The sequence below is a fragment of the Chelonia mydas genome, chromosome 3, assembly GCF_015237465.2.
Source record: "Chelonia mydas isolate rCheMyd1 chromosome 3, rCheMyd1.pri.v2, whole genome shotgun sequence".
NCBI lineage: Eukaryota > Metazoa > Chordata > Testudines > Cheloniidae > Chelonia > Chelonia mydas.
The window spans coordinates 196,875,199-196,883,940 of NC_057851.1; positions in this window are offsets into that span (position 1 = coordinate 196,875,199).

Genomic DNA, 8,742 nt, shown 5'->3' on the forward strand with positions numbered 1-8,742 from the left:
GTTACAGCCCCATTAGGGGTGTTTAGCTCAACCCATAGTAACTCATGTGTTTAGCTGTCGATGTTCCCGGTTCAATCCCTGGTGTGTCGGCCAAAATGGCAGCTGTCGCGTTTGTTCTGATTTCTGCAGACAGAGCAAATGCACTTTTGTCGACACAATCAGTGGGTGCATATCTGGGGAGCATGCACGACTTTAGAGGCCATTGGAAAGTTTGCCCTTTAAATGTGGTATTGTTACCCAAGCAGCTAGTCGAAGTTTGGAGCCCTGGCAATGTTCCAGTTAGGAGGAAAAATTGTGATGGGTATTTCTTTGATGCAATCTTGCGTATTTACAGGGAATGTACAAAGTCCAGAGGGAATCAAATAGCTTCTTTTGCTCACAGCACCAAGAACACGCTTTTCAGCCTGCACCTCTGACCCAAAAACCTCTGCCCAGGTTCTTCCAGGGTCAGACATTGTGCTTTCAGCGGCTTCTTCAGGCTGCTGTGTTTCTCTCTAGTCCTCTGTGTTCTGCCTGCACGCACAGGCGCACACACACACACACACACACACAATATCCGGCAAAAGCTCCTTTTGTCATAGTGGGGGGGGCTATCCTAACAGTTATGTAAACTGAAGGATGCATTCACACCTATCAGTCTCAATGAACTCTTAGCTCAACCCGTAACAAAGTTTCATACAGCTCCTAACAATATCTATATTATCCAGCTGTCTGAGTTTTATAACCACCAGACCTTGTTAAGTAACTCTGAAATTGGAATTTTAAGGTGGGATTTTTGGCTGTGCTCACTTTTGCTGCCATTGATGGAGAAATTCTTAGGGACTTCAGGCCCAGCCCCGTGCTGAGTGCCAAGCAAGATGCACGGTCCCAGGATAACCACAGGGGGCACTATGCTTCCAGAGACACCCTTCCTCAGAATTCCAATTCCTCCCCGCTCCCATTTGCTCTAGACACCAAAATGTCACACAGCCTGCACCAGATCAGCTGCACTATCCAGTGTGGAGGAAAAGCAGAGCCAAGGCTCCTCCCATCCCACACTCACTCCTTGCCCATTTTGGTGTCTGGGCCAAAGGTTTGATTAGCAGCTCTAATGGCTGTTCGTTTTGTCTTCCTAGGTGACAAGAGAGAGATGGATAGGGAGAGAGAACCTGGGGTCTTTTTGCCCCTCACTTTTATAGCCCAGTCCCCTTTTGAGATGCATTTTCCTGAAGGTTACCCCTCAAAGCAAAAGCTACTCAAAAAGTAAGGAAGGCAACATGGTGTCTGGCAGTGAAAGAAGATGCATGCTGTTTCTCCCCACCTCTGTTTTCTGAAATGCAGATTTTTCTTGTCTCCTGTCTTCCCCCTCTAGCTGTCTGATTTAGGTCTCCCTCTGTGCCCAGTCTGCAGAGGATATGAGTCTGAGACAGCCCCACCTTTGGAGACATGGCTGTTTAGTTCAACCTGAAACAGCTCATTCTTTTAACTCTAGGTTCAGTCCCTGATGTGTTGGCCAAGATAGCAGCCCTTCCAGAAAAGGGAAAGAAAATTCCCCTTGTACCCATAGGCTAGATGTTCAGATCAGATTCATTCCCTCTGTCCTAAGAAACACTCAAATGTTTTAGGAAGGATGGACTCATTGAGACGTTGTTTTAAAGAGCAATAATAACTCATGTGATAAGCTGTAGGAGAGGATTTGGGGGTATATGGTAACCGACCAATAAAATATCAGTCATAGTGAAAACCTGCTTTTTTACCCCCATCGCAGGTTAAATCTGCTGCTGTATATTTTCCCCCCCTCCATATAACCACTTCTAAAATCTTCCCTAAAACACACCTCTGCTCTGATACCTACAAAACCATGTGATAATGATTGGGAAGGGGGTCAGCCGGGACTGCTGCTTTCGCATCAGCTGTGATGATTTTACTGGGATCTTGTTTTCATCCCTCACAGTCCCTCTGTTCACATGCTGTCTCCTGTCATATATTTATATTGTGATCTCTTTTGTGCAGAGACCCGCCTTTTTATTATAGCATCTAGAACAATGGGGCCCCATAATTTCCCCCTGTATGTGGCCTGCCATTTGCTGAGAGTTCACTTGCTTTGGCAAGTTTGTTTTTAAGCTTTCTCAGGGTTCTTTACTTTTTCAGCTTTGATAATTGCCTACACTGAAGATACAGTAGTTTGGGGAGGATTTCATTTAAGTTCAACTTCCTGTGGTATAAATGAATAATGCAGTAACTCAGTTATGTATACACCGCAGCCTATTCTGTATTAGAATGAACCCCCCCTGGAAAGGGTATACCATGCTGCAAACTCCCAGCTGTAAAGAAACCCTCGCTGCATTAGGAGTGTGAGCTAGATTCCAAGCTGTCCTAGCTGGTGGGCACAGGATGGAAACACTGAATCCATTGCTAGTGAACAGGGTCCATTTTCCCCCTTGAGTTTAGGCTCTTGTAAGCTGGTCTACATACCTTGGGCCCATTTGGAAACAACCCCATGCAAAATGCATCTGCCCCTGTAACTGGTCCATGCAAAGAACCTATGGCAATCATCATGTGACACTAGTACAGAAGCTTCATGACATTGTCTGAGCTATGCCTTCTTGTTAGGAGTCTTATCTGATCCGAATGCAGAGTGGCTGATTTATTTTGCTTAAACCAGAGATTTTCAAACTGTGGTCTCCACTGTACTCCTGGGTGGTCCACAAAGCTTCTCTGTCACAGTGACTACACGCCTCTCATTTTCCAGGTATTGACAATATAGCCCCATCTACGATTCTTTTAAGCTTTTCAGAGTTAAGCCAAGTTGAATTGCAAAAAAACAATCACCTCTCTGCACGGTGGGCAACTGGCTTATTTCTTTGCCTTATTTCTCTGGTGTCGATTTGCAGCTTCCAAGGATGGAGCCCTTCATTTTAATCATGTGTGAATGTAAAACAATGATTGGTTTAAGTTTCAGGCGAGAGGAAAAAAAGATACCAAGGGCCAGATTTTGATCCCCCTCTTTCATGCTGTGTGCCCCCATACTCCACAAGTAGTCCCGCTGATTTACATGGGACGACTCACAGAGTTAAAGTACTACTCACATGGAGTAAAAGGATCAAAATCACTTTCCATTGGGGGTTGGTTTTTCAGCGACATAAACATGCTTCAGGCACACTGCAGTAAAACTGGTTGCGTTCTTGGCTCCGACCATTCAGAGGAAGCCAGTGTCACTTTTTGAATGGGGCATTTGACATTCTAATGGGAACAAACCGAGTGACATGCAGTCCATCTCCCAGAGGATGTTATTCTAAATCTTAGAGGGGGCCACTATCATTTTGGGAAACAGAAAAATTGATTTTCCTGATATTGTTCTGCCCCTTCAAAGGAAATTCCAGCAGTGGGAACCTTCCATGAAACAATAAAATGAGCTCATCCTGGTCAGGGTGTAAGGCTCAGACAAGGTGACCCCTGTGGGTTTTTTCTAAAATTCAATGGTATTTTCCTTCTCCACTGAAAGCTGATTTTGAAATAACACGAGGCTAGATTTTTGCTTTCTCTGTCATCCAAATGTAAGAGCGTTTATTAGAGCTCGATGGTTATTAGTTTTCTAACCATCAGAGGAGTGATGTTCTGGAACAGCCTTCCAAAGGGAGGAGTGGGGCCAAAACACCTCACTGGCTTCAAGACTTGATAAGTTTATGGAGGGGCTGAGATGATGAGACTGGCTAGATGCCTTTGTAAGCAATCTACAACTGCTGGCAGCAAATATCTCCAGCAGCCGGCGATGGGACACTAGATGGGGAGGGCTCTGAGTTACTACAGCAAATTCATTCCCAGGGGTCTGGTGGGTGAGTCTTGTCAACATGCTCAGGGTCTAACCGATCACCAGATTTGGTGCCGGGCAGTAATTTCCCCTGGGTCAGATTGGCCGAGAGCCTGGGGGTTTTGCCTTCCTATGCAGCATGGGGCACGAGTCACTTGCAGGTTTAAGCTAATATAAGTGGTGGAGTCTCATGATTTGAGGACTCCAGTAACACAGCCTGTTACAGGAGTGGTTGGGCGAGGTTCTGTGGCCTGCGATGTGCAGGTCAGACTAGATCATGATGGTCCCTTCTGGCCTTTAAAGTCCAAGTCTACAGTAAGGCCCTGATCTTGCAAGCGTTCCCATGCTGGCAGACTTCTTCTCCCACATGGCCTCCATTAAAGTCACTGCGGTTGGGGCAAGCATAGGGGTGTGCCCAAATGGAACAGTTTACAAGATCAGGGCCTAAGGCTCCAATTCTTCATATGCAGACACGTGCTGATCTCTCCAAGTCCCACAGCAGTCAATGGGAATGCAAAGTTAAAGCACATGCTGACAGATAGGAGATTAGGCAGCTACAAGTCTGCAGCCTTCTAGTGTCTTGGCATGGGAGATAGAGCAGCACCCATCTGGCACCTCCTGAAGACCTGGAGGATCTTCTCTGGGTGTGGTACCAGGCAAAGGAAGGCGTCAGTGTCCCAACGGGTGCTAGGCTTGGCCGATGGGCTCAGTTAGAAGCAACTGTGTCACATTTCCTGATCTAGGCAGAATAACAAACCCAGAAAAGCTAAAATATGAGGTTTGCCTGTGCAGAGCCATGTGCCTTACAAGAAGTAGGTTCTATAGGGATACGTGGGGGTATGTTCTCAAACGTTTGGCCTTGTTCCATTGCTTTTTGCAAATCTAGGTGCTGTCATAACTACTCGGGCAAACAAGCAGAGACTGTGACCCATCTACCCCCCCCATCCATTCCCCTCCAAATGTTCATTCTCTAGGCTCCTCTGACCATCTCTTTCCTTAGCTGTTCCAGGTGTTTCTGATCTCCATCCGGTTACTCCGAGCCTCTTCAATCTCGCTCCAATCCATAAAGTGAGCAGCGTGAGCTTTTTGAAGAGTTCGGCTATGCCTACCAAGGAGCAAGTTCCAGCCTGCACATGAGAGGAATTAAAGTTCAGGGGAATTCACATCCACCCTTGTGAGCAGAATTGAGATCCACTGCATGCTTTTTGCTGTCCCCTTCCGCTCACATGTATATTCCCGGGATCTTGAAATCAGTTAGAATTGAGATTCCTGTGATCCTTTGTCAATGAAGTGCCCAAGTCCCTTTATAAAATGGGATATAAGGTTCTAAGTCACATGGGTGGTTTTGAAATTTTCCCCTTTAATTTATGTGCATATTTCATGATGAACTTTGAGAATAATACCTGAGACCTTTTTTGGGGAAGTTGTCTGTCTTTCGTTAGATTGCTTTAGCCCTCTTGCAGAAAAGCATCGGGGGGGCTGGTGTTTCGGTATCTGTCCAGAATGGGAGAACTATTAAGGACCATCAACAATTGAATATCTCTATAGATGAAAGAGGGAGAGAACTTTGCAAAAAATATCATGATTCCCCCCTCCCAATTTTTCACTTATACAGTTGGTCAAAAATGTTCTGAAATACTTTCATCCACATTTTGAATCTGTGATGGGGTATGTTTCCCCGCACCAGCCCAGCAAGAGTTGAATTAGGCCAGGTGGGCCCAAACAGCTAATTAGGCTGCAAGCAGGGGAGGCTGGAGGCAACTAATTAGGAACAGGCAGACCTGTACAGGGACAGGTGGGGCCTGTATAAAGCCAGGTAGCTGGCCGTAGAGAGGTTGCAGTGGCTGCTGCTGGAAAGGCTGCAGGGAAGTGGTCTCCAGTCCCTCCCTGAACGGAGGGAGCAGGTAAACCCACAAAGGGGAAACCAGATATGTAGAAAGAAGCCCAAGGAAACAGCCTAGAGGTAGGACTATACAGGGACCAAGGCTGCTTGTTATGGGTTCCTTGGGTTAGAACCCAGTGTACAGGGCAGGCCTGGGTTCCCCTACCAGCCACCAGGAAGTGGCATTGGAGATGCAAGCCAGACAGCAGGTCAGGAAAAACTGAGCTCCCTTGAGGAGGATCTTAGTGGCCTGGCCACTGCTTAATTCACTAGGTTTCTAGGAAATTTCTTCCCCCTCCTGTGGAAGTGCATGTGTGTGAACAGGTGACTTTCTGAGTGTCTGTAGGCTGCACTGCAAATAATTCAGTCTCTGGAAATTTTGCAAAAATGCAGAACTTCAGGGTATGGAATCATGTGAAACAAAATGTCAAAGTACATAAAGGCTTACAAAATTTTGCCTAGGTCTAGAGACTGTCGTAAATACCATTCACACTGTTAGCTCCAGCAGTGGGCCATGAGTTGTCTGACACTGCATGAGCACAGTGGTCCTTTGTCGGTCGTAAGATCAGGGCCTGCACTGAGACATTATGGTATCATAGCTATGCCTGTCTTTGAAATAAACAAAAAAGCTTACAATATTTTTAAAAGGCAACTAAGGGCCCAATCCTGTAAATGCCAGGGGCCTGACCCTGCAAAGATTTGTGCATGTGCTTAGCCTGCTCCTGTGAGCAGTCTCGTTTGCTTCAGTGGGGTTACACAGGAGTAAAGTTAAGCCCATGCAAAAATTGTTGCAGAATTGAGGCCTCCCGAGGCTAACGAGGACCTTTACTCATGGTAAGTGTCTGTAGGATCACAACACAACAAAGCCAGTGTAATATAAGAACTAGCTATCCAGGCGGATGATTACAAAAGGGATAATACAGCAAATCATAGACTGTGCCAATAATGAGTTGACTTTTATGTTCGTTACTCCTATCCTTTGCAGATAGCTGCTATGATGAATCTCCTGTGGCCGAACTGTGAATTTCATTTTCATTGGTTCCTCCCATAAATGTCACTGTTCTTATTCATGTCTTCCTTATTGTCTCTTTGCAAACAGCGACTCCTTCCTTTGAAATCTTCACTCAGTGCCATGTTTTACTTTGAATCATGTTTTCCATTGTCCAGAGAAATGGATGACGGTGCTTTTGTTCAGAAAGCTCAACAAGGCAAATTAAGCATTGTGAAGCAGTCTTAGTCGTAGTTTTAAGTGAAAGTATCAGGATAGGCTGGTTTATTTAACCAGTGTCTATTTGCTGCATTTTTACTCATCCTATCCCATATTCAAATGGAAACCTAGATTTAAATCATGCTATCTGGCCCAGATCCAGGACAGCATCTGAATTTGAGTTTCAGTTTAAGCACGTGTTTAAATCTGATAGACTTCAATGGGATTTAAGCATGTGCTTAAGTGCCCTTCTGGAATAAGGATCCTTTCCTAAATCAGGGCCTAAAATAAAGCATGAGTCTATAGATGCCAGAGGAAAGTTGAAGCAAATAATCCCAAACTTTTCTGTACTGTAGTTGTAAAGTACCATAGTAAGGTAAATTGCAATCTGGGCTACCATATTGCTCTACTTCCATATTATGGCCAACATATAGATCTGAGAGACATTCCATAGGGCTTAGATCACTGTAGTATCTGAGCACCTCAGATTCTTGCATTTATCCTCCAACACCCGTGTAAATCCAATGGGAGTTAAGTGGCTAAATACCTTTTGAGGATCTGGTCCAGAGAGACTAAATGATTTGGCCAAGGTCATAAAAGACGTCTGCGGAAGTTGAACCCAGGCTACCAGTCTAACTACCAGACCATCTTTCCTTTTGTATGTCACTTCCCATGAGGTGTGCTTAGAATCCCCTGTGCCTAGTGACACCGGAGGAAACACGTTTTTACCATTGCGTCTGACCACAGCAAGATGTTTGACCACACCATAAGTTGTCTCCATGACCACAGCAGCCTTGTTGATCATCCCACGATGGGTCATTCTTTGTCCTCCATGCTTTTCGTCCGTTCGTGTGGAACGCAAGCTAAGATGTACTGTGTGCTTCTGCCACAGGGTGATCTGATGAGGCCAAACCCCCATAGGTGTCTGTCAGCCGTTTGCTGACCCATGCAGCACATCACCTCCACACTGGTTACATGATCTCTCCAATGAATTCCCAAGATGCTGCTTGAATGCATTCCACCAGCATTGTTTAACTTCTGGCATCTGCAAGGTTTCTGAGGTATACAGTAGTACTGGGAGGACAATAGTGTCATAACGTCTACACACTAAAATGAGATTGATCTTCTTTACTCTTCCAGATGTTTTATAGACATGATACCCAATGATCTGTCCTCTGGGGCATGAGACAAGTAAATAAAACCACTCCAAAAAATATTCCTTTCCTTTCATCCCTGCCATAGAAACATCTTTCACTTTTAAAAAGACTTGTAGGATTGATCGTGGTATTTTCTCAACTGCAAGGGTTTTTTTCTACCACAGGAATAAAAATTAACTACATACAATCCTAGTCTTTGAGCTCTTGTCATCTCTACTTTCCAGGAATATTTGTCTATCTTCTCCTGAAATAACGAGAGCTTATTCGTTAAATACTCTAGATTTCCTAGGGTGCTCTGTAGTATCTGTATAAATTCTGTGACTCTACTAAAATCCAGTCACAAAGGGAAGAAATTTGATCTTGGCAATGGCAGCATCTCCTTATAATTTAAGCTTTCCTTCAAGAGCAGATCCGATTGTTTGCTTACATGTCACAGCAGGATCTCCTGGTAATAGTTAACTGACCGCTATCTATCCCCATCAGATGAACCATTTTTTGTGGTCCCTTCTGACAAGGCAATGTTTGCGGAAATGGTCATGTACCACAGACACTTTGATGCTGCAAAGGAAAGGTTATGGCACGCTGGGCTGCAGAGACCCAAATGAGATTAAATTCCCATTTGTATCGGAAAGTTTTCCTCTCCTGGGGAGATCCGAATGCTGGAAAGGGATTCCAATGGATAAACACTGAGTATAGCATTTCACAA